We start from the raw sequence: 26,410 nt of genomic DNA, 5'->3' as shown, positions 1-26,410 counted from the left end.
TTAGGTCTTCGTCCAGGCTCACCTAGGGCAAGCGAGCTTTGTTCAGGGGTCTGTGTGCTGCCGTCAATGGTTGTGGAGAGTTTCTGTTGCAGAGTTCCCCTGCTGCCACATCAGGGATCGATCTCGATCTCTCCCCTCCCCTTCTCCCTCTCCCCGACGCCCCCCCGCCCCCCATCAGCTCCTCTCCCCCGTCCTCCTCAGGGGTAGGACAGGCTCTGGATTTCGCATTGGTAGGCCTCCCACCCCTGGCTAAGAGGGGATCCTATCAAGGGATAGGCCCGGAAACTGGCCTTGTCACATGAGTGACTTACAAAACGTGAGCTGCTTTGTAGAGGAATTGAACATGTAGACGGACGCCTGCCCTGAGAAATAGGCCTGGGTGGACTGGGGAGGGACACTGAGGTGGCAGTATTGAGAAAAGGAGCGGCACTTATCTAGCATGCAGGATTCTTCTTGGACACTTATTTTGGGGGCGTTTTACTATCAGAATTATGTTGTGGCAACGTCCTTCATTGCAGCAAAGACATTATGAAATGCAGATGATTTTAATTCTTAGCAGCAAGGGTATTTGCAGCATCTTGTATATTTGTTTGAATGGGCACAGAATTATATTAACTTAATTTGGAAACATCTAGGGCTTCAATTGTGCAGGCAAATTATTTCAGCATTTTTCGTTTCTGTTAAATTGGGTCTGTGGGAAGTTTTCAGAATAGTAATGTGGAAGCAATTAAATGAGATGCATAGTAAAGCTTGATTAATGACATCTTTCAATAAAAATACCCTAATGTGATTTTTAAACACTAAAGTGATTATTAAAACACATTTGAAATGTTATACACATGCAGTTATTGTTGATCCGAAGGGAGGCAGAGTAAGCTCTACAAGGGCCAAGCTCAACCGTGCTGTGATGTGAGGCATTGCATGTGTCCATCATTCGTTGTGTGTGTACTCCCTTTCAGGCCAGACCACCGATCACACTTCTACATGGATTGGGAGCACATGTTTTCTGATGGGTGAATTTGGAAACACTTTTTTCAATCAATATCCAGTTCATGGGTCAAGTACATTTCTCTTAGGTTGGCCAGATAAATTAACTTAAGTTACTCAATCTGCAGGTCTACCAGGCGTTTCAAGATTTTTTGTTGTCTGAAATAAGATTTAAAGAGATTGCAGCCACACCTCCACCTTACCCTTGGCATAGACCATCATGTATTAGCACCGAAGGCGGGAAACCAACCATCAGGCTGCTCGGATTGCGGGCTGAATCCTACGATCTCATCCCTCGTTCTGTGCAGCCTCATGTCTGCTTCCCCCCGCCCTGCCATCTTCCTCCCACCGTCCCCTCCCAGTCAATTCGAGCAAAAAAAGGTGAGATGGATGAAGCTCATTACAACAAAAGACAGAAAAGCACCTGAGCTTCAATCTAACGGTGCTTGAATTAATCCTCAATAACAATGCTCAAATTGTTAAAGCTCACTGAACGTCACTGGGGCCGCTGCTGCGTTTCATCTGCTGGCCAATTTTTGTTTTCGAACATGTCAGGCTTGTTCCCCTGAGTCTCTGGGAAACAGATGTAATTGTAGGGTTTATGTTTCATATATTATTACAAACAACGTGTTTCTTTCTTCCTTGGATCTGATCCAAGGAAACTGCATGTTTGAAACATGTTATAAACTGGGTTTCGCATTTTATGTAGACAATAAGCCACAAGCTACAAATGCATTCCATCAATTATGTGCAAGAGCAAAATTAACCCTCTTGGTCCTTTTAATTGAGGTAGCACACCATACGATGCAGGGGGATGCAGAATAACTCTTACACCAAATAATAAGACTGACTCAGGAAGTAAAGTACTCTGTTTTTATCTCAATCGTCTAAACAGGGAGGCACAACGGACATGAACGGACGTCACACAGAACAATCTCGAATCATTTCATTAAAAAAAACATACTTATATAGCAAAAATTCATCATTCGTGATGTCATACTACGTGGCAAACTAAGAAAACCTACTTGGGATGGTGATTGGATTAAGGGGAATAGGTATGCTTTCTATAAGGGATTGTATTGTGATTGGATCTCTACAGTCAGTTGAACAACTTAGGCCCACCCCTAGTGCAAGTCATCTTCAACACTTATTAGATACACAGTACATCATTGGCTCTCACACTATAGAGCTCTTCGTTATATGGCACTCTATAATTGGTTGGCACACTTGTAACCTTCTGGAATATTTGACTTGCAAGCAGCACGCAAGCTGGTACCCCAGGTGTCAGTGGGTGGACTTGACCATGCCTTCCCACCCAATTAGCCCAACATCTATCATCACTCATGCCTTCTGCCATTTGAATGGTCTTTGAACTCGACCTTGCAAAGTATCACTGCTCCTGCGAATAGAAGGGAATGCAAGCACGTTCTTATCTTCAAGTCTGGGTTCTGCATGCCCAGTTTCTATTTCCATCTACCCCATGTGACAGGAGAACGTGTTTTAGCTCCTTTTTTGCATTTCATAGTATTAAATGAATAAAACTTGCCACTCATGGGGCCTCATTACCACACCGGCGCCAAACCATGGCACTATTAGCACCATGGTTGGTGCCGGTGTTGTAACGGGTCCGCCATGGTTCAATGGGAAATTACCACCCCATTCCAAGGTTGGCGGGGGCAGTAATTCCCCCATTGAACCATGGCCCTTCCCCATGCCCATTTTCGCCCGATAGGGCTCTATGGGAATGGGGAAGGCGCCAAGTACGGTACCGCCAAGTACGGTACCGTACTTAGCACCAAGATCCCTTTGCGGGTTCCTACTTTAACGGCTGGTGTAGACCAGCCGTTAAGGTCGGGTCCCGCAAAGGGACCTCGTAGTAAGGCGCTAAGTGTTTAACGGCGCCGCAGCCTTTTACGGCGCCATTAAACACTTAGCGCCAGGGTCGTAATGAGGCCCATGGTGTCTTTCCATCACACCTTAACAGGGGCGCGTCTCGCTTCTCACGTTCTCTGCATCTTCAAGGATAGATAACTAGTTCTTGGCTGCCCCAAACCTTTGACACTGGGCCAGAGAGCTCCTCGAGCTGCAGCTGTTTTCTTTGCTGCGCCACACTTTCAGCCCTTCTCTTCATGGGTCCTGGCTTACTAATGTTGCAACATCGAATATCCAGATTCTATATAATGGCGGCACAGCCTACAGTCTATTCACTACGTTTAGCCATCCTTTACGATTACTTAGTCGACTTGCGTTGCTGCATCTGTACAGCTCTAAAACGGCATGCATTTTCTGCAGTGCTCTTCCCACATGCAATCTTCATTCCGCGTACTGAAGGTTACTTGATCCTTTATTTCATCATCAGATTCTATACAGTCTATACATCCTTTCCTTCGATTATTCTCCTCAGTGCGTCACCTTTACTTCGTGTAACACCACCAATCTTTTCTTTCACTAATCTTCATATTCGTTCTGGGATTTCCTGCAGGAGACCATCAGTTCTCAGAGGATAAATCAGATAGGGTTTTCGAAATGGATACCTTGTCTCAAAGGCTTTTCATGGTATAGACATTACTGGCGCTGCGCATGTCTCAATTTCCGGTTTCCAACATATAGGAAAAAATGGGGCCTAGACTTCTGGTAGAGGCATTCGGTTCCTCCTCTACAAAAATTACAAGAAGTTCCTTCTATGTTCACTTGCAAGACCCTAATAAAACGTTTGCTGTTTAAATGATAATTATTACCTGGCTATCCAGATATATATATATATATCATCAACCGTCCCACCACCAACGGTAAATTTCTTAGCATAAGGTGTGGAGGGATTCATACTTCCTACCAAATACCCACATAGCATTGGGAACCAGTATTGTGTGTTCAAAGTCACAGTGAAGTACATATGTGCATTAGTGTCAGTGTTTGTATTTCTCGAAGTGGGGGTAAGGGTTTGGTGTATCAAGCTTGCCACTGTGCAATGTACTATTAGTTGTTGGCCTTGTGGCTAAACCATCTACTCAGCCCCAAACTACTACTAAACCAGCAGTAATTCCAATCATAAAGCTTAAACAGGCACAGCCGGACAGGCATACCTCCTCTGCTGCTTTTGGTAGCACAGGCCGAGGACAGCCTATACCTACAGGTGGTGTGTGATAAAAATAGCAGCTTTAATAAAAACAATCAAAGCACACAACTAATTAGAAAACTAAAGGCCCTACCTCTGACAGAATATAGACTTTTGATAAGAAAGGGCACCCTGGGTTGAGAAGCAGGGGTGTTCAAGCAAAAGGATTACAGCGGCAATGCCAATGTTCCAGAATAGGTCTTTAAAAAGGCAAGAAGGGGGGCTTAAAGTCACAATGGCCCTTTAAAGTGGGCCAGGATGAGATGGCCTCATCAAAACACCTTCAGTTCTGGTCTTAGGTACTTGACGTCAAGCTGAGCTTCTAGCCTAAATAAGTGTCCTTTGCCTTCCGACATACCCAGAATGCCTTGGCTACAAGAAATCGGGAGTCCCTAGCAGAATTAAAAACGTTGAACCCCTTTCTTTACTGGTCTACTCTAACTCACCCTTTGCCCATGTCTTGAAAGGGACTGCAATGGTCAGCACCATGGTGTGAAAGTGTCTTATGATATCAAATTGCTATGGTTGTATAATTGTGTGACCCTGTACACACCATGCCATAACTAGGCATGGCTCATTTTACAGTACCACCCAGCTGAATAGGGGACCAAATTATTATAATTTGAATGAGAGGTGCAGATAATTTTAAAAGCCACCACGCCTGGCTGTAATGTTGTGTTCCAGCAGCTGTCATAAATGCACTTGTGTCCTTTGAACCTGCCCTGCTGCCACCAAAGAGCTGGTGTTGATGTGCAAAGACACTTGAATATACTATGCTTTTGGCATGTTGCTTTAGGAAAAGGAAGCTTAATTAGCAGACCTCCCACTACAGAAACAAAAAAACATTTGATTTAATAAAAATCCTAAAAGCCTAAGGCTTTCACTCCCAGCAGTCTCTGGGAAGCCACGAGGATGAAGAAATAAGTGCCTAAAAAAGAAAATCAATCAACAGATTCCGCAATCCATCTGAGTCGGACTGGTGCTTAAATAGCTTGGTCATAGGTCACAGTACAAGTCTGACTGAGAAGACACAAGGCTCGGATCCTTCTTGCAGTGTTCTGGTTTGCTAGACCATCTCACCCTGCAAGCACCGTCAGGTCTTCATCTGCCAGTTTCGAGCAGCAGCAGTGCTTCCAGTTTGTCAGCATGGATGGGGCCTGGAGCCCGCTCACAGTTGGAGGCTACAGCATAATGGAGGAAGGCGGTTTTCGGTTTACAGGATCTTTCCCACCATGCCACAGACTATTGCGTGTACTGTATCTGCCATTGCCTTCCCAGGAGTAGTTGGCTAAACATGGGGGATCTTACTTGATAATTTGGCTTGTTGAAGTTAACATGCTCAGAGTGGGGAGTCAGGAATCGAGAAGGCGTGGGCTCTTTCAGAGGGGTGGATGTGGCAGCTGCAGATAAATCTTCAGAATCTGCTACAATATTCAAGGGACCCAGCAAGGCTGTGGTTTAAATATCAGTAGGACACAGATCCAAGTCTTTTAAGTAATAGCTTGGGAGTGACAAACACTTTATACAATGGTGACAACCTTGGACACTGGATTCCATCAGTCCAACCATTTGACAGCATACCAGTTACACAGAAAACCTAGGATGCATTACAGTACAGTGGTGGCTGATTATGAACAGCTGGAAAACCGTTGTCTCCTGTTACCTGCACATCTCCTTGTACTTAGAAACTTCAGCAGAAAGGGGGAAGTTGTGGGGGGGGGAACGATCTGTTCACACTTTAGGATCAATGTGAATAGAAAGGGGTAGTAGGCAATACTGCTCCAAATGGCAGGAATTAAAAGCCACTTTCATGGTCATTTTATTCATTAAGGCAGTCAAGATTCAAAAGAACAAAAGAGTGGTGTTGCATGTGTAAACTTTAGGCAGGACACACTCGCAGCCCTGCTGCACTAGTCTTCTTTTCCTCTGGACCGCAAAACTGGTTTTCCATATGCAGAGTGCACGTCTCAAGGTAGAAAAACACGGGCGCAAAAATGTTCCATCATATGTTTCCATGTACTCCAAAGCGTGCCCTCTCCCAATTGGGGTTCTCTGGTAGTTTCCCAGTTGGGTTTTTCTAGAATCTGTCAACGTTCTGGTACTACAGTCCTGGATCTATTTGCATATTACATCATAGGTCTGAGTGAGCTTCTGTCATAAACAGAGGGTAGGAGTCTGAGCCTAATAGGAGAGTAGCTACTCCTTGACCAGAAGCATGGGGAAGAGCGCTGTCCTTGCGGGGCAAAACACTTTTCGCGCCTCGAAACACTTGCGTATAGGCGCGTTATAAAATGCCATATCATAATACAATGCAAGTGTGAGAGGAGGACCGTGTTTTATGATATAAGTTGAGAGTGGAGATTTATTTGGATCCGGTTTTCAGAGAGCAATTGGCAAGTTCAGTTTGCCAATATTGTTACTATTTTAATGTTCTTCGGATGTATGACTCACATTAATGTTTATATTTTTCTACAAGAGAGTTCTTCTGAGTTCTTCTGAGAGTTAATTACTTATTTGGAGTTGTAAACACGGTATTGGTGTAAGAAAAATGTCTTCAATCAGGTCTGCCTTCAGCCACTTGATTTATAAGCACAAGCACGAGTGTCCTTCGCTGAAGTCCTGTTCAAAACAATTATTGGCAAAGTGAACAGTCTTTTTGGCTTGTATGTTACGTATTGGGCATTTGCAAGGCACTGCTATTATATGTCCAGGTTCTAGCACCATTTTGCTGCAGCCACAATCGAATGTCAGTTAATACCAATATGGCTGTACCTGTCAAGTGCCTTTTTCATGCCTACACAAAAGCCCAAACTGTTGGCATTGCTAATGCTTGTTTTCACCATGGTTTAGGGTGAATTTTCCTTCATAAAGCAAAAGGGACCATGAAGAGGGATGAGGAGATACATGCTTTAATTACATGAGGTAACTTTGATTAAAACAAGTCCTAAACAATTCTTCCCCATCAATTACTTGCCCCTTCTGCTTATTATGGGGCATCAATCAGACCATCCATGAATGGAAAGCTCAGGAGGATTAAGGGTGAAGAAGCTCCATTTTCAAGGGTGCAGGTTTTGGCAATGAGGTTTTGGAGGAAAACAAAAGGTTGACCGTAAAGCGAGTATGTAGCGTGTCTCTTGATGGAATCAAGTTAATTACGTTATAAAGGATGCCTATCAAGCAAGAGTATGGCTTGGAGTAAGTAATATTTCCTCCTATCCAATCTAACAATATAATAAAAGGCCAGATGTATGTTTGTCCGAAGCAGTAGCTTCGCCTGTTGTCACCGCGTGAGGGTGCTGTTGGCTTAGGACATATAGTGGTCTTCCTACTGTGTCAATGAACCTATAGTGGGGGAATTTACTCTGTCTTCTGCCGTCACGGTAGCTGGGCAATTTCACCGGCTATGGATTTGTTTGTTTGATTTTCTTATATAGGAGCACCAAACCCAAGGGTATCTGGGCGCTTTACTTAGGTACAGAATTACAGAAAAATACAGATACAGAAGAAAAAAAAAACAATAACAGAATTACAGAAATACACAGATATAAAAGAAAAATACAATACATGATACAATAGCATATAGAATATGTACTTAACTATACAGGAATATGCATATGCCGAGAGTACAATTTCACGACATAGTAGAGGTAACAGCAGGCCTAGGAGGCCTATGGACAGCAGGTACCTAGACTATGGGCAATGTCGGTAGGCAGGCAGGGTCGAAGTCACGTTATAGGGCAGAGGTCTGAAAAACAAGCCTTGCCAGCAACCCTTTATGGGTCGGAGCTTTGGGGCTATATTAATCATCATTATCTACTATTGATAACAAGTTTATGAAACAATTACTTTTGCTGCCTAAAAGCGCTCCTAGATTGCTGGTTTTAATGGACCTTAGTGTCTTTCCCATAGCCGACCAGATTGCCCATAAACCTGTGCTATACTAGGTTAGACTCGGGACCTCCCCAGGGTTGGCAATGTATCAAGATGCTTTGAGACATTTTTTACTTCTGGAGGTGGCCAAAAGTTGGCGTTGGCTGGCCCATGTAAAGCATTTGTTATACATGTTGAACTCTGGATACCTCTGGGATAATCCTTTGGATTGTAAGAATTTGTATTTTTATTTTGTTTATTTATATAGCGCGCCTGGCCCAAAGGCATCTGGGTGCATATATTAGGTTACAGAGTGTTACAGTGACATAGTAAACAACAAGGAGACGTCAAACAGCATAACAACAAAATTTGCTAACATACATAATTTTTACATACATAATACTTACAGGGCCTCATTACACGATAGGCGGTAAGGGTTTACCGGTACCGGTAAGGGCACCGGTAAACCCTTACCGCCTTACTACGAGGTCCCTTTGCGGGACCCGACATTAACGGCTGGTGTAGACCAGCTGTTAAAGTTGGGACCCGCAAAGGGATCTTGGTGCTAATTACGGTACCGCAATCCTTCCCCACTCCCATTGAGCCCTATGGGGCAAAAATGGGAATGGGGAAGGGCCATGGAGGAAGGGGGAATTACCGCCCCGCCAACCTTGGAATAGGGTGGTAATTCCCCCTTTTCTCCATGGTTGTACCGGTATGGTACCGGCGGCAAGCATTCCGTGTAATGAGGCCCACAGGGTAGTTACATTACAATATATTTACATTGGCAGAAATTAAAAGGATACTGATAGGGACGTTAGCACGGTCATTCAGTGGTGGAAATGCGGCTAGTGCGAGCAGTGGTTTGCATGTCTTGTTCAGTAATCTAGAGCTTAGCTTTACTTTTGAAGGAATGGAAAGATGGTTCAGATCTGAGAGGGTTAGGAAGTGAGTTCCAAAGTTTGGAGGCAAGGACCGGAAAACTGGAGCCGCCAACTTTTTGAAGCTTAAATCTGGGTATGGCAAGACAATGGGCTTGGGCCGCTCTAAGAGGACGGCAGGCAGTGTGAGGTAAGAACCGGCACACCAGGTAGTTATGAGCCTGATTGGCGAGACATTTGTGCGTCAGGGCGAATGATTTAAGGGCGACTCTTTGGGCTACTGAGAGCCAGTGAAGGCTCTGTCTAGTATCAGATATATGCCGATTCCTGGGGATATTCAGAGCTGCCCCGATAGCGTTGTTTTGGGTAACCTGCAGCTTGTCAACATTACGTTGACTCGTCCCAAGGTAGAGCACGTTACAGTAGTCTATTTTTGACATAATAAGGGTTCTAGCAAGGGTGCTGCAGTTAGGAGTGGTGTGGAATGAGCGGCAGGCAGTGATACGTTTGCATGTGTAAGCGGATGCTGAGATTATGGGTTAGTTGGTCTAGAGTGATAAGGTAGAGTCGAGGTAGATGCCCAGGGTTTTAGTATCGTTAGAGACTTTGATGGTGTTGCCATTAATGATGAAGGATTTGAAGATGGGATCTAATTTGCTGAGACGATAGTGGGAGCCCAAAATAAGGAGCTCTGTTTTTACATCGTTGAGACAGAAGGAACGGATCCACAGGGTGGCATTATCTGAGAAGTAGGCTGCTGACTTTAGGTGCTTGCTGAGAATTTGGTAGTTAAAGTAAAAGTCAGCTGATAAGTCAAGTAAAAGAAGGAGTGACAATTTACGGTTGTCTTTTAGCTCCTCAATCTGGATTTTTAAATCAATAAGGGCAGTTTCAGTTCCGTGCCTAGGACGGAAGCCAGATTGTCTGAGGCCAAGTAGTTTGTTCGTCTCCAGATAATCCTGGATCTGTAGATAAGCAGCTCGGTCCAGGATCTTTAGCAAAAAGGTGACAGTAGTTATGGGTATGTTAGGGTCTAAGGTCGGTTTTTTTAAGATGGGGGATGACCTTTGCGTCCTTCAGGTTATCTGGGACAATGCTTGAGCGGAATGAGGCATTAATAAAGGCAGTGATAAAGGGAGCTAATTCGTGGGTGGACTCAATGATAGGGGCAGGACATGCGTCACCCTGACAATTGGATTGTTTCAGTTTTCTGATAATATTCTCTACCTCTAAGATTATCAGGGGCGAAAAGCTGAAGTGTTTGATGGTGTGAGGTAAGGGGGCAGTTTTCCTGTTGGGGAAATTAAGCTGCAGATCACGATGTAGGCTATTTTTTATGGCGTTGATTTTAGATTGGAGTGTAGTGACTCTGTCGAGTAGTGCCTTTTGTATATTAGAACACCATGTGCTGTCTTTACTACAGGTGTCTGGGGGAGTGGTAGGTGATTCAAGTTCCTTAAGAATCTTAAAGAGTTCATTGGTGTTGGATTCAGATTGCAAAATCCGCTTGTTGTATGTCTCTTTTTTCGCTTGAAAGATAGCCTCTCTTAATGACAAAGAGGCTAAGAAGAGACTGTCTTTGTTAGCATCAGAGGGATGACTTTTCCAACGGGCTTCCACGTTTCGCTTTTCTTTACGTAGCACTCTCAGCTGTGGAGTGAACCAAGAATTGAGATGTGTGTGGGGCTCAGGTTTCCGCAATTTGATAGGGGCAATGGTGTTCAAAGCTTTGAGAGCATGGAGTGATTGAATATATAAACTAGGACTGTCGGGTCAGAGCAAGACTGAGAGGCATTGTCGATTATGGGTAGGATAAGGGGGTGAAGTTTTCTCTTGTTATGTCCTTTTTTATTTCTAGTGCAGATTGCGGGTGCAATGTCCAGATTGGGGCATTGGTCATTGGCTTTAATATTGAAGAGATTATGAGGTGGTCAGACCAAATTCAGGGTGAGTTAGGCACTAGGTTAAAGCTACAGTCCAGGTCGACCACCCAATCAAGGGTTCTCCCTTTGTTGTGGGTAGGTTCAAGAATGTGATGTGAAAAACCCATGTCATTGAGTGTACTGGCAAGGTCCAGGGCTTCGAAGTCGTTAGGATCACGTAGACCGAGATTGAAGTCACCTAACAATATAATTTACGAATTGGACTTGGTTTTATCTGCAAGTATGGAGGTAATGTCATCTGCGAAGATGGTGATAGGACCTGGGGGCCTGTAGATGAGGTGCAGAGTGGCATTCTGGTTAGGTGCGATAGGTAGCTTGACCGTCAGTAGCTCAGCAGAGGTCATTTGTTGATTAGGGATGACTCAGACCGAGGGAGGTATTATGAATGACAGCAACACCACCGCCCTTCATGTTATGGTCGCATCTAATAACGGCGTATCCGCTGGGGATGGCCAGAGAGAGTAAGGGACCAGAGGCTGCATGTAGCCAGGTCTCAGTAATAGAAATGAAGTCTAATTCATGCAAAGTGATATAGTCTGCGATGTCCACTGCATGTGCAGGGAGGGATCTAGCATTAACAAGTGCGCCTTTAATCACGGTCTCTTTGAGGGTTTTAGACGTGTTACTGTTAGGAATGCCTACAAGAGAGGGGTTAATGATTCCTGATGCCACTAGGTTAGGTGTGTTGGTTCCTGTGGTACTCAAGGGATTCAAGGTAGTGATAAGAGTGTGTACGAGACGGGCTGTACAGGAGAATCTAGAGCCAAGTCTGAGGCTCCTGTGGTGCAATGGGCAGGGTTGGTTGGGGGTGGGTTTGGCTGTGAAGTGTTCCAACCATAAGGCTGGTGCGTTGAGGTAAATGTTAGTAGGTGGTATCAAAGGTGTAGTTTTAGTGCTTGGGCAGTGCAGCAGGCTGTTAGGCAGGAGTGAAGGCCGGTGTGCGTTAGCGAGTGGTAGCCTGGAGGGGTTTAGGGTGCTAACACAGTCTAGCATGATAAAATTAGGTTTCTTAAGGACTGTAGACTGAAACACTACTGCCGTGGTAGGATGACCCCTCCAGAGCTGTAGTGGAGAAGAGTAGCAGGAGAGTGCAAAGTAATAAATAAGGTAGGGACATAATGCGGTGCAATCTAATTGGTATGAAACATACAGGTGGGGCCCGGTGGACAAAAGCAACAGTGAGCTCTGTATGGCTGCAAGTACAGTGTCAAGAATCATGCATACAGTTCAAAGTGCTCAAGGTATGGTGAGAAGGCAGAGAGGCACCCAAATGTCAGTAGAGCATGAGTAATTAGAGCGTGTCGACGTTTAAAGTGGCATTAGCAGTATAGATGGTGCAGTTCGGAATAACAAGCAAGATAGCCTCAATACACTGGGCAACAGTTTAGCGTACAGCAATGATATAGCGACATAGTGGGTAAGGAGCAAATACTCCTCCAGGTGAGTGCAGTTGATGCAGGAACTCGACGCTGCAACCGCAGCAACAACAACAATCAGTATGAGTATGCGAAGGGCAAGTTATTGTAGAACATACACAAGCAACATATGGTAGGTAGCTCAGGAACAAATGCATGTTGTACATTAAAGTATGCGCAAAAGTACAAGATAGCCCGAATAAAGCACAACATAGATAGGTAAAGTACAAAAGGGATATGCAGGGCCGGTATGTCAGAGGGGGTATCGGGGAAGGATGGGAGCAGGTAAATGAAAATTATTTATTAGCCCTGTTGGGTGTGATAATATGCTGGGCTGCGAAGTTATGCTTGGCAAAGAAGAGAGGAGGTAAACAAGACAATAGCAAAAGTATATGTGCAGGTGTGCCTCTTACTAGATCCCTGGAAGTCACAGGAGGCAAGGGTAAGTCGCTCCATTCAAAGTTATAGGGATTTTGCAGAGCGACGAGTCGTGGGCATAGTTTCAGGCCCTGGGCTCTGTGGGCTTGTGACAGGCTCAGGGCAGGAGCCTTTTTTCGGGGCCTTATTTCGGGAGGCCGGCGTTCGCCTGCCGGCAAAGGATGACAGGGCAATGAAAGCAGGAGCAGCCGATTGGGTCACTCCAGGCAGTAGGCTGGGGTCAAGGCTGACAAAATCTAAACTCGGTGCAAGCGGGGGCCATTTTCAGCCAGGCACACGCTTTGTTGATTAAATGGATTCGCTGTAGTAAAAATAAAGTACGGCGAAGGTCTATGAAGTGCTGTGCATGCAGATAAGCACTAAAGGCGATTTTAGAAATAATTGTTCTCCGATTAGAAGAAATGGCCGTCGGAACGGTGGTGCAAAAAGGGCACTAGGAATTCATGCCGGCAAGCTTACCTTTCCATCCTCACTGGGGTGATGATGCAATCGATGCTGCTCCAGCAGCGTTGACACCACTGGTGAGCTCCTGCTCAGGTGGAGGATCAGGTGAAGACCTCAAAAGTAAACTCCAAGACAAAATCCATGCAAAAGTTGGAAACTAAAAGGGCCTTACTTAAGAATGGCCCAGAATTCTTGCCTAGCACAATGATGGGAAATTCAAAGGGCCTTTTGGACGAAATTCATTCACCCTATGAACGCTCTTTATTTGTGAGTCTGAGGCTAGGGATACTACATACTGCATGGTATACTCGTTCATGGTCGTCCTCGAGGTCTGGTCTATGTCCATTGTGTAGATCTGCTAATGAAACATCAACACATTATATGTTAATCTGCTCTACTACTTTGGAATTAAGGCATATGTATCTGAAACCGTTATTGAACGACCAAACGGTACAAAGTACTCATGAAGATATGCAGTTTCTAACATGTTCACTTGACCAGAAAGTTGTTTTTGCATCTGCAAGGTATGTGCATCACACCTGGTTATTAAGGCGGAGGTTTATGGGAAACTACTTACTTCAGTAATTATTAATGTATCTGTAAAGAGGCTGCAAGCGTGCTCTCCTCAAAAGGTGTGATAGTAGATAGTTATGATATAATCTGTATATAGCTCTGTTTTCATCTGATGATTTTGTCTTTGATTTGTAGTGCATAGATTCAATGTTATCTGTTCTTTTTATTGAGACTTTTAAACCGAATAAAGCTTTGAAAAATGAAAACCTACACTTTGGCCTGTGTATACGGGCCTGTACACTTATAACAAACACAGCAACAAGTTACGCCTCTAGTTGCTCCCCCTTCCCCAGACTCAAGGTAAAAAAAAAAACAAGCGCACGTTACTCAAGGGGTTAACCATTACATCTTAATAGGACTTCACTATAGGCCTATACCCTGTACGACACCCATCCCCAAAACCCCCAGCACCCGCACCCCACTCCCTTTTACAGCATACATTCACAGAAAGGAAGTTGAAGGGTAGGCTCTTAATCATTTGCATAGTTTAGAACACTATTTTACTAAGATAAATCAGGGAGCATTCTAAAACGTATGATAGCATTTTTTTAAAATAATTGCGACCCTACTGCTTGTACTTTCAACCATAACTAGAAGAAAGGTTTCCCCACAAATAACTGCGGCACACTGTTTGTTGTATCTTTTGTTCAGAAAATATGTATTGAGTTGATTTAAAAAAAAGAAAGAAACTGTTGTGGTGCCCTTCAGTTTACACGTGTCGGCTACACTTGAGCCTTTCTCGAAACGAAATAGGGCGTAATTCTGATAACAAGTACAATATACACATATATTCAGTTTGTATACATAAGGAGACACAGAGAGAAGGGATTGGATATGGTATTAGGTCATAGGAGTTGTACAAAAGAAATTACATATGTTGCAAAGTCAACAAACAAAAATGGGGGAAGGGGAGAGAGCGAGAAGAAAAAGGGAGAAAAAAAACCAAAGCAATTATTTAGACTTAAGGTGGTGGCTTGGCACAATGGCCCATACAGTCAATTAGTACACAATTCATCCATTGCGCTAAACAATAAGTACTGGTCATAATCAGTGTTGGCTCAAAAAGAGCCTCTTCCATTCGTTTTATGGTCATACCTTGACCATGAGTTGAACTAATATTGCTACTACTATTGCATTACTTAGTGTATCAGTGATCACATGTAAAGTCGGCTTACCTAATTTTGGTAACTTAATTCCACGTGAAGAACATTATGTTGATGGAAGTCACTGGTTAAATCCCACCTATACCAAATAAAAGTCTGTGTCACTATTGATTGCTCATGTAATGCCTGCACCGTGTACAAGCGATACAGTATCCATTTTCATTCATTAGCATTGGATAATGTGTTCAAAAGCCAAAGCATACGGTATGGACATGGTACAGTCCAATCCGTAATATCATTCAGTTAGGATGGACAATGCCCACAAAATTCTAAGTACTAATTATTGCATACATGTTTCCAATGACACTACAGTATGCCAAGGAGACCATGCTATTTGTATCCCTCATTACATTTAAGTGACATAGGGCCTCATCACGAGTTTGGCAGTAACCCTTAAATCCGGCGGTAGCGTTATTACCACCAGATTTAAGGGTCCGCCAAATCAGGGCTTCAGCGGGTTTCTCCCTAGCTCTGAGCTGGGGAGAAATCCGCCGAAATCCGCCGAAAATTCGCGCTCATACCGCCGGCAGGAAATCCGCCGGCAGTATGAGTGCGAAATTTCCCCATTGAGCCCAATGGGGAATGGGGCATTCCCGAATGGGCTCGGTGGGGAATGGGGACTTCCAATACCGCCAAACCCGTGATCCGGCACTAAAAGCGCCGGGGGGTTTGGTGGTAGGGCAGATAGCGCCAGCGCTATTAGCGCCGGCGTTACCGCCCAACTCGTGATGAGGCCCATAGTCCCGGCCGTAATCTTTTTCTTGGCTATTGATATGTATTTACTACAATTCATCAATTTGCACAGAAACCAGTCCATGTACTGTTAAATCCAATGCACCATGGCCATATCATTGTGTCTTCACCAGGTTAATCCCATCGTCTCTAAAGCTTACCTGACAAAACGCCGGCGTGCAGGTCCATGCTATGTTTATGGCTGTCATTATCTCGGCAACCAGAGACGTCCTTCCTCAGTTGCCGTTCCCTAGTTAGATGGGCGCCATGTTTAAATAATCTTGAAACATTAAACTTACATTGTACTGATTCCCAATATGGTGAATTGTACTGCAAAATGTTAATGATTAATGCCGTACGTACTTCTGTTCAAAGTTGTTCACTCAGTGAATAACATTGGTCTCATGCTTTAATGGCATGATTCCCATCTGAAAATCGACTGATCTATAGAGCACAAGTACGGACACAAACGCTTACGAATTTAAATAACGCTGTTGGTTCTTACGTCACTTTTTTAATATGACCATTTGGAGTTATATTACGGATTTATTAGCAATGTTTCACGATCATTTAGAGTATATGTACTTCAATGGTTACTTTAAGGTGGCATGTTGAGGCGACTGAGAACTCTTGGATAGGGCCCTGTGCCTCTACATCCTTGCCAGGAGCTGCTTGTGGTGATATACACAGTGGGAAACTCTACGTGGTTTGGAACTGGTCTGCTCATCTGACTGAGCTTCTCCTACGAACATTGAGAGGTTCTTTGATAGTGACCCTGCCACTTTATACGTGCTTGGTCGCAGAAGACGTGTTGTTGCAGATTGGTACAGATGAGCTGACACCATCGTTCTACAGCCACTTTTTCATATTAAAAGTATCCTGCTTGGTTCTTTGTTTGTGCATTTCACCAATGTGTACCTTAAGACATTGCTGAAACAACGGTGGCCTGCAGCCTACACACTTTCCAATACTATGTCACCTACTAAACATAAGGACAAAAGGTAAAGGCATAATTATGGACTCTTTTGCGCATCAGACTAAGCAGCAGGACCCTGTCCCCTCAGTAGCTGTTGGGACACAAGGTGCCCAATCCCCTCAACCAGAACCACAGGAGGATAAGGTACTTGCTGCCATTGCTGCCCTTAGATCGTCTCTGGAGACCAAAATTGATGAGGTTAAAATAGATGTCCAATTACTCAGACATGATTTACGGACACTGGCTGAGAGGGTCACGACTGCAGGTGTTGTGGTAGGACAACACATCCACGACGGAGTCCCTTACGGAGCGACTGACGGCACTGGAAGCGTGGAACGCCATCCTGGAAATGAGAGCTGAAAACGCAGAAGGTAGATTTCGCAGGAATAACTTGCATGTGTTGGGGATCCCAGAGGGCACGGACCCGACTTCCTAGATAGAAACACTTTTACTCCAGGAATTCGGACCTGAGAAATTGTCGCAAAGATTTGCAGTTGAACGGGCTGTCCGTTCACTTCAGAAGAAGCCCCCCCCACCCTCACGGGGTCTTATCCCAGACCAATTATTGCTCGGTACTTGAATTTTAGGGATAGAGAAGTAATCCTAAAATAATTTCCAGGGATGGAGGTGAAATACAAAGGGGCGCTTCAAAAATTGCTATATATCCTGACTATACGCCTACTGTGCAAAGAGAGAGAAATGTGTTTGTGCCCGTTAAAGCAAGGCTGCGACAGTTGGGACTCAAATACTTGCTTATGTATCCATCCAGGCTGAAGGTCTTATAAAAAGGCAGGTTCCTTTTCTTTATCAGCCCAGAAGCAGTGGCCATGTGGATCGAACATAATCATTTGCATTCTATTGGTGACTTGGACGCTCGGAATACTGAAGGTGCTGTTCTCTAGGAACGCTGTGGGGACTGGACATTAATGCTTGGACCCTAAACTGGAAAACTAACAAAAACGATTTTTGAGATGGGAGGATATTTCTGGCGCAACCGTTAAGGCAACCGTTCTATGGGTGTATGCGTTGCTCTTAGCTGTGTGCATTGCGTGGACCCTGTGGAACATTGGCTTGGAAATCTTAGATCAATGCAGTTATGATATGAAGCCTTGCTGCAACTTGGATGTTAATAAATAGTGGGGGAAACGCTCTGCTACCCGCTAGGAGGACTCACCTAACACCTCTTTCTCGGTTGATACTCACCTAACCCCTTTCTTTAGGGAGTTGTTTTTTTACTTTTGTTTTGTTATTGTTATATGGCTTACACTATGCTTTTACTGTGTGATGAGGTGTACTGGGGGTTGGGGGGTCATTGTATGCTTTGAACGATATTACTGTATTTGCTGGTCCAACACACAGGGAAGTAAGCCTCTAAGGTGGAAACGGGGTTCTTTGAGACCATCATGTGCGGATATTGGGGTAGCCATATGGGAATCAGGGTGGCTATGAAGAGAGAACCTCGATTATGTCGCAGCTCAAATTACTGACCTGGAATGCAAGTGGCCTGGGGTCCTATATGCGCATGAACAGGGCAAAATCCTACCTACAACGTAAGAACATTTCTATAACACTGCTCCAGGAAACTCATTTGATGGCGGCAGATCAGGAAGCAGTTATTGAACGCTGGGGAGGGACTGGTTATGGTGCCATGTATTCTACATTTACTCAAGGAGTATTTAGTTGGATATATGGAGGGTTACTGTTTCAATTGCTGGACGTTGACATAGATAGAGAGTGGAGATATCTTATTTTCCGAAACATGAGATACCTGTCCAGCTTCGTATGCCATGTAGTCGTATTGCAAACAAGCAAGGTGCCTTTTTTTATATGGGGTGGGGGTGGGGGGGTTGACTTTAATTGTGTACGGGATGTCAAGCTTGACAGGACTTTCCCTCCCCGAAATGGCCCTTCCTTGGCCACATGTGCCTTGAATACAGCACTGTCTGATCTGGACCTACTGGATGTCTGGCGGAAACTGCACCCGGGTGATTAGGGGTTTTCCTTTAATTCTTCCCCTCATACATTACATACCAGGATAGACTATTTCTTTGTTGGTGCAGGGCAATTAACGGAATTTATTAGTGCAACTTACTCAGGCCGAACGATATTGGACAATTCACCTTTGGCGATAGTGTGGGAAAATAAAGGCCCCCGGCCTCCTATTTCAATGTGGCATATGCCCTTGGAAGCCCTGAGTGATTACCTTTTTAGAGACAAATTACAAGATACACTGGTTAATTTCTGGTGGGAAAACATTGGAAGAGTTGACAGTTGGGGTATTATTTGACTATGAAAGTAGTGGTGAGGAGGAGGTTATTGCTCGGGCAGGAGGTATTCGCAGGGTATTGCGGGAAGATTGGGAGGACATGGTACACAAGATAGCTATAGTAGAGACTTTAAACCCAGGACTAGAGTCGACTGAGAGGAAACTTTACAAGTTTGGTCTCATTGCTCACAAGCTGGGACTGAACTGACTATCTAAATTTGACTATGCTACACGAATAGCCATTATGCATGTAGAAGGGGATGGGGGGATGGATCTGGGAAAGGACTGGCATGGTTATGTAAACGGGAGCAGCCGCAATTTCAAGAGTACATTGCTACATGATTGAATGTGGAGCCCCGTGGCGATCCCAAGCAGCTATTAATTATGGGTTTACCACATTCTATTCACAATTGTACAAACATGACATTCCAGCTCCCACTGTCGAAATTGCTGAGGCACTATCACTGATTCAACTTCCAAAACGTACTGTCGATCAGAGATCATTTCTGGATCAATTAGGAGAAGCAATAGTCTCCCTTTCTACTAACAAGACTCCAGGGAGCGACGCTTTACCGGACAAATTTTATGAGGTATATAGTACCGCTTGGCCCCGACATTATTGAAGGTCTTTGAGGAGTCCTGCAATAAGGGCGTGCTCCCGATTAGCATGCAGGAGACAATTATTATTCCTATCCCCAAGCCCGGCAAGCCCGCTGACAGATGGGACTCCCATCGCCCTTTGGCTATGCGAAATTGTTATATTAAAATTCTTACCACGGTGCTGGCTACGTGCCTCCGTAATGGTATTGGCTCTTTGATACACCCAGACCAAACTGGATTTGTTCCTGGTCGCAACACCACTTTAAACCTTTGCAGATTGCAACACATCAATGATCAAACTAATGTTGATATTGAACACTTAGTGGTGGCATCTCTTGACGCCGTCAAGGCATTTGATTCAGTCTATTGGGTGTGGATGGTTGCAACATTGCAGAGTTTTAGGTTTGGAGATGTTTTTATTCGTTGGGTGACATTGCTTTATTCATCCCCAGCCGCTAGGGTGAAAATCGGGCCAGCAGGTCTCACATTCCTGGGCTACACAAAGGGAAACTTTCCAAGGGTGACCACTTCCCCGATGTTTTATGTACTTGCATTAGAGTGCTTGGCTGTATATTTAAGGCAGGACTACCTGGAGGCTGGTATCGTGGAGGGAGGTAGTAGACATTTGATATCGTATGCGGATGATGTTTTGTTGTACCTCCGTGAACCTCAGCACAACCTATTATATTGGGTGTACTAGAAGAATTTGCAAGATTGTCTGGGATTTCTTTTAATAAACCTGAACTGAAATTAAATTGGGAGATATTTAAGTATGTAAAAGTATGTATATCTCCAGGGACATGCTCGTGAATAATGAATACAGTTGCGGCGGTAGACGGTGTGAAGAAATCTATGATATTTTGGTCCAAAATGCTGCTTTCCCTTATGGGCAGGATAGCTATTGTTAGAATGATTACTCTCCAGGTTGCTGTACGCCTTCACTAATGTACATCACTACATACAGGTGGCCTTTATTCGCTGCCTTGATGCTCTACAAGAAGTTTTGTGGGGCACTGGACGGCATAGAATGGCGCTTTGTACAATGAACTTACCTTATAAGGATGGTGGGGTACAGATGCCAAACATGGAGCTTTATTTAGCTGCGCAGTTGAGCTTTGTGGTAAAGTGGCTTTCGGATGAATCTACATCAGAATCCCCATTGATCCAAATAATGGTGAAACCTGCCCGAATCAAGGAGATCCTGTGGCTGCCAGAGAATTATATTAATCCCCAACCTTTACTTGTGAAACTGGGCAAACGAATACAGGCTAGAACATTAACATTGCTAAGGTGCCCTTATTCACTGCATGCCTCTCTCTTGGTAGATACAAACAAAGATGTATCAGACTTGGCTGCAGCAAGTGACTTGGCTGCAGCAAGATGTTGGGACGCTCTGGGTATTTCTGCCTGGGGGGATATGTACGAGAATGGGCAGTTCAGGGAATTGGAGAGCCTATTGTTGCGGGAGGGCTTACCTAGAGACCCCATTTTAAGATACATGAGAGTGGTTAGGGTGGCTAAACACCAATTGAAGGGTTGGTATTTTTGGCTCTACTATACAACTTGGACTGTGGCTGGAAACCAGCATCTACACTGCATGTACGCTTGTTGCATGAGACTAGCGACAGGGATACTAAATTGAAGACACGTTGGGAAAACAATCTTGGTTCGGTGCTCACTGACGATCAATGGGACCAAGCATTGATCTTTCCTAAAAATGTCTCCCGGAAAACGAGAATTAAGATTGAGGCAAATTAATGTGCTTCACTGCACTTATATGACCCAGAGTAGAGCAGCTAAGTTTAATACAAAAGCTATGTCAAAAGGCCCGGGTGTGACTGAGACAGGGGGGGGGGGGGGGGTCGATCTACTCCATGTGTTATGGGGTTGTATTAAAGTACATGTTCTGGGGTTGTATTAAAGTACAAAGGTTTTGGTCCAACATCAAACAAGCTTGTGTAGCGGCTGGGGTTTTAAGCTATCAATGGGACCCACTTGAATGTTTGGTGGGCGTATATTCAAGACCTGCCAAATTTAAACATGTTATTAAGTTTATGGACCTTGCTTGCATAACTGCGAAAAGGCACGTGGCTATGTCATGGAAACAAAGAATAGGCCCCCAATTTATGGTATGGCGCAAGGACTTTGAGACCTGGTGTGAAGCTAAGATGAAAACATGGTCGATGTCAATATATGCTAGGGATAATGTTTCCAACACCACATTGGAGGCATGGGAGTCAATTACTTTTACAATGTTCGATCCATCAGACGACAAGCCACCTTGAGCACGGCTTTTCTTTCCCGTTTTCCTCCTGTTATATTACTGAAATGGGCGAGCAAATGTGGTTTTGACCCTGTGGCCTAGACATGAGCATTATCACAGAGCTCTGATTGTTTAAGGTGAATGTAAACGTCTCGGGAAGGCAGCCCAGGGGCAACATGCTCGCCTTGGAAGCAAGACGACACAGAGCAACACAGGTTTGCTCCCTGGGTCCGCGCTTAAAAATCTTTTGGGTATTAAGCACGTTATAAATAACCAATCATATCATACCCATCAGGGCAGCTCCCTCTGCATCGAATCTTGTGCATTTGATGTATGTGTAAGCCTTAAATGTTTGTTTATAATATCTTATTTTTTCATTTGGATATGGTATGATACTTCTGATGTTGCAATACGCTGTGGTGGCACTCACTCAACCATGTATGCCAATTATATGTGTTATAGTGTACTTAAGTGGCTAATCAGCCTGCATCGATACCAAATAAATACAAATAATAATAAAAAGAAAATAAGAACCTGGGTGTGACAAAAGACAGACGCATGGGTATTAACTGCCTTACATTTGGTGAACCCAAAATGTCTATCAAGGAACAAGTTACTTACCTGTAACTGTTGTTCTCCAGCATGGGTCTGGCATGGATTCACATGCTCATGAATATTCCCCGTCGTCAGGCTGGGAATCCTCGGTAAAGAAAAAAATCAGTATCAGTTTCGTTTCTGATCTGTCTTTCTTAGTAGTAACCAATCACTGGTCTCTGGGTCATACTGCCCTCAGCCAATGACTGCCCTCTCCCTAAGCCCCACCCCTGGCAGCCATCCTCAGATTTGGTAGCACATAAAGTGGCAGTATGACCAAGTGAAGAGCCGCAGAGGGGTAGGAGGGAGGGTTCGCATGTGAATCCATGCCAGAACCATGCTGGAGAACAACAGTTACAGGTAAGTAACTTGTTCCTTCTCCAGCATCGGGTCTGGCATGTATTCACATGCTCATGAATATAAGAATACATAGCAGTACACACATGCACAACCACGGGAGGTGGCAAGGCTCAACATTAAGCATTACATAAACTCAACATTAAGCAACTCTTACCTCCTCACCCGGCCCACGTTCAGGCGAACAGGTTGCGCAGCACTGCTTGGCCGACTCTGGACTCCTTCCTGGAATCCCAGTCGATGCAGTAGAATTTTGTGAAGGTGTGCATCGACCTCCATGTAGCAGCTCTGCAGATGTCCAGCAGGGGCACACCAGACCAGAACGCCGTAGTAGCAGCGATCGCTCTGGTCGAATGGGCTCTCGGACAGCCAGGCAACGGTCGGTTTGCCAACCGATGAACGTGCATGATGCAGCCAGAGAGCCATCTGGAAATGGAAGCCTTCGAGAGGGCCTTCCCTTGATTCACAGGTCCAAAGTTCACAAAAAGCTGTGATGTCTTCCGAAAACTCTTCGGCAGTCCACGTAGAACTTTAGCGCTCTAGCTACATCCAGCGAGTGCAAAGTCCTCTCGGCCGGCAACGAAGGCGACGGAAAGAAAACTGGCAACACCAAGGGCTCGCTGAGGTGGAATTCCGACGGCACCTTGGGCATGAAGGAGGGGTGCGTCCTCAGCACCACCCTCGTCTCGTGGAAAGTCAAGTATGGTGGCTTGCAGGATAGGGCCTGGATCTCTCCCACTCGTCGTGCGGAGGGGATGGCCACAAGGAACGCCGTTTTCCATGACAGAAATTTCAACAGTGCCGAGTGCAGAGGCTCGAATGGCGGCCCCATGAGCCTGGTCAGCATCACGTTGAGCTCCCACGCCGGGGCCGGAGCCTTCACCAGCGGGAATGATCCGAACAGTCCCTTCATAAAGTCCTTCACCAGGCGATGAGACCACAGGGATGACTGTCCCGTGGTTCTGGTGTAACGGGAAATCGCTGCAAGATGGATCTTAATGGAAGCGTGAGCTAGCCCCGCCTTGGCCAGCGACAGCAGGTACGGCAGCAGGTACGGCAGCACTTGAGGGGCCGTAATTCGCTGAGGGTTAATCTTCTGTGCCCGGCACCAGACAGAGAAGCTCTTCCACTTGTGTCCGTAGCACCTAAGAGTCGAGGACGCCCTGGCCTTTGCAAGCACCTCCTTGCAGCCTGCCGGGATATCGTACCCTCCAAACTCTAGTGCTGCAGGAGCCAGGCCTGCAAGTTTAGCGACTTTGGTTCATGATGGAGAGAAGATCTGCGTCCGTCGACAGCCTGAATGAGGGGGGGGGGGGGGGGGTGACGCTGACAGGTCCAGAAGGTCCAGGAACCAGATCTGTCTCGGCCACGCCAGTGCGACGAGGATCATCCTGCACCGGGACCTCTTGAGTTGGTTGATGAGTTGGAGCAGCAACGGAGGGAATGCATACAGGAACAGGCCATCCCAGGGGAACGAGAAAGCATCGGCCATGCTCCTCGGCTGGGGAAACCTGCTGGGGAACCTCTGCCACTTGGAGTTAGTCACTGTCGCAAACAGGTCGATCTGGGGTTTGCCCCATCGTTGGAAAAGTCGATCCACTTGATCCTGACGCAGCTCCCACTCATGGCACGAGCGCAGCTCCCTGCCGAGTGAGTCGGCAATGACGTTCTTTGTTCCTGCTAGATGGAAGGGCACCAGAAACATCCCCCTGGTGACGACCAAGTGCCACAGATCCTGGGCCTCTTGGACAGGGCTGGGGATCTGGTGCCTCCCTGCTTCCGGATGTAGAACATCATGGTGGTGTTGTCGGTGAAGATCCTCACCACCTTGCCCTTGAGGGACGGGAGAATGACCTGAGGGCCCAGAACACTGCTCGGAGTTCCAGGATGTTGATGTGGAGTGACCTCTCCTCCGGGAGCCAAAGGCCTCTCATGTGCAGATCTCCGGTGTGCGCTCCCCATCCCTCCAGGGAGGCCTCCGTCATCACAGTCTCCTGATGTGCCGGGGCCTGAAGGTGCATGCGGGTGCCCCACCATTGAATCGCTTGGCGGAAAACCTCGTTGAGCGGGATCCGGTCTTCGAAGCTGCCTGTCGCTTGCATCCAACGGTACGTCGAGGAACTCTTGTAGAGGACGCATCAGTAGGCTGCACGCGCGCACCAGGTAGATGCATGAGGACATCATTCCGAGCAGGGATTTGATGGATCTCACACTGGCCACGCCCATGGACTGCAGGTGCTGCACCTTGCCCAAGATGGCCCTCGTCCTCTCCTCCGACGGCGAGGCCAATCGCGTCACTGTATCGAGCTTGGCTCCCAGAAACAGTGCATCCTGCGACGGGACCAGGTGGGATTTCGAGTACTTGATGGAGAATCCCAGATCCATGAGAAGTTGGACGGTCTCCACTGTGTGTTCGACGGCGAGTTCTCTTGTCCTTGCACGGATGAGCCAATCGTCCAGGTAGGGGTAGACGTGGATCCCCTGCAGGCGCCGCCGCGCCGCCCTGGTGCGAGGCACTTGGTAAACACCCTGGGTGCCGACTTCAGCCCGAATGGCAGGGCCTTGAATTGGTAGTGCCGCCCTTGTACTAATCTGAGAAACCTTCGATGTCCTTATAGAATGGGGATGTGGAAGTAAGCATCCTCCAAGTCCAGCGACGATAGGAAGTCGCCCTCCTCTAGCTGTGCCAGCACGTGCTGGAGGGTGACCATCGTGAACTTTTGTGCCTTGATGTATTTGTTTAACCGCCGCAGGTCCAGGATGGGGCGCCAACCGCTGTCTTATTTCTGACGAGGAAGTACCTTGAGTATACTCTGGAGCCCGGAGCCTCCGGGGAGGAGCCTGAGGGCACCCTTCTTGACCATCGCCCTTACTTCTAACAGCAGTTGAGGAACGAGATTTTCCTTCCTGGCCACGGGAGGAATGTGGGGGCACTACATTTGAAATTCGAGAGTGCCCGTGGGCCAGGGCATCCAGCACCCAACGGTCGGTGGAGATGGACTCCCACACGCTGATGAACTTTGTCAGCTGGCCTCCCACCGGGGTGCTCCGGTGGGGGCCTGATGCTACGGGTGGTTCAGTCCTGCTTGGAGGCGGCCTTACCGCCTTGGCCTCCTGGAGACGACGAGATCCTCCTGACTTGCCTAGGATCAGGGGAAGGAGATGAAGGCTGAGCGGGCCGCGAGGGCTGGAAAGGCAGGGGGGGTGAACTCTCCTCCGCTTGTTTGGAGGGCTTCCAGATGGGCCCGGTTCTGCTGGGTCATCCGTTGGGGTGAGGGGCAATCTCGTCCTTCTCTCTGTGCATAAGTTTTGGATTGCCATCAAAATGGCCACCGAGTTGTCCTGAGGCTCGGGCACTGGCTGAGACGGTTGCTGCTCCTCCACGGGAGTCTCCTCCACGGGAGTCTCGTCCACGGGAGTCTTGTCGGCGCCACCGTCATGTTCTTCGTCCGCCTCCTCAGGGTTCTCCCCATGGGACTGGACTTCCTCAAACCTCTTGTTGAGGCCCTTCACGACTTCAACTAGCTCCTCCTCAGAGGCTATATTTGTGTCCGTGACGGCCACTGCCCACCCCCCTTCTTTTTCCACCGGGGTCTTATCGATGGTCTGAAAAGAGGATTCCCTCTGTGGCGGCAGGGAAACTCTGGGCCCCGAGGTCGCCTCCACTGGGTTAGCCTCTACAGGCTTCGCCAGGGCCGCTGCGACTCCCTCAATAGAGGCCTTCACCGGGTGAATCAAGGCCTTCACCACCTTGGGCGCGCTTGAGGCTTTCACCTTGGGAGAGGGGTCACCG

The 26,410-nt window shown here is 46.3% G+C and overlaps 1 protein-coding gene across 2 annotated transcripts in view; it reads right to left on the bottom strand.

Moving 5' to 3' along the window:
- CD59 (CD59 molecule (CD59 blood group)) overlaps positions 1 to 26,410 on the bottom strand; it is a 231,221-nt gene that overhangs the window by 170,082 nt on the left and 34,729 nt on the right. Inside the window, exon 2 of one of the 2 annotated variants that reach the window (XM_069623401.1) lies at positions 14,842 to 14,908. The exons of the other annotated variant lie outside the window; for it this stretch is intronic. The gene's annotated coding sequence lies outside the window, so the exon portion shown is untranslated. The remainder of the gene's footprint in view (positions 1 to 14,841; positions 14,909 to 26,410) is intronic. 2 annotated transcript variants of the gene reach the window in all.

This window comes from Ambystoma mexicanum, chromosome 11, assembly GCF_040938575.1.
Source record: "Ambystoma mexicanum isolate Mex_15411 chromosome 11, UKY_AmexF1_1, whole genome shotgun sequence".
NCBI lineage: Eukaryota > Metazoa > Chordata > Amphibia > Caudata > Ambystomatidae > Ambystoma > Ambystoma mexicanum.
Note: the sequence above shows the minus strand (reverse complement) of the source record. Positions and strands in the feature narration are given on the sequence as shown.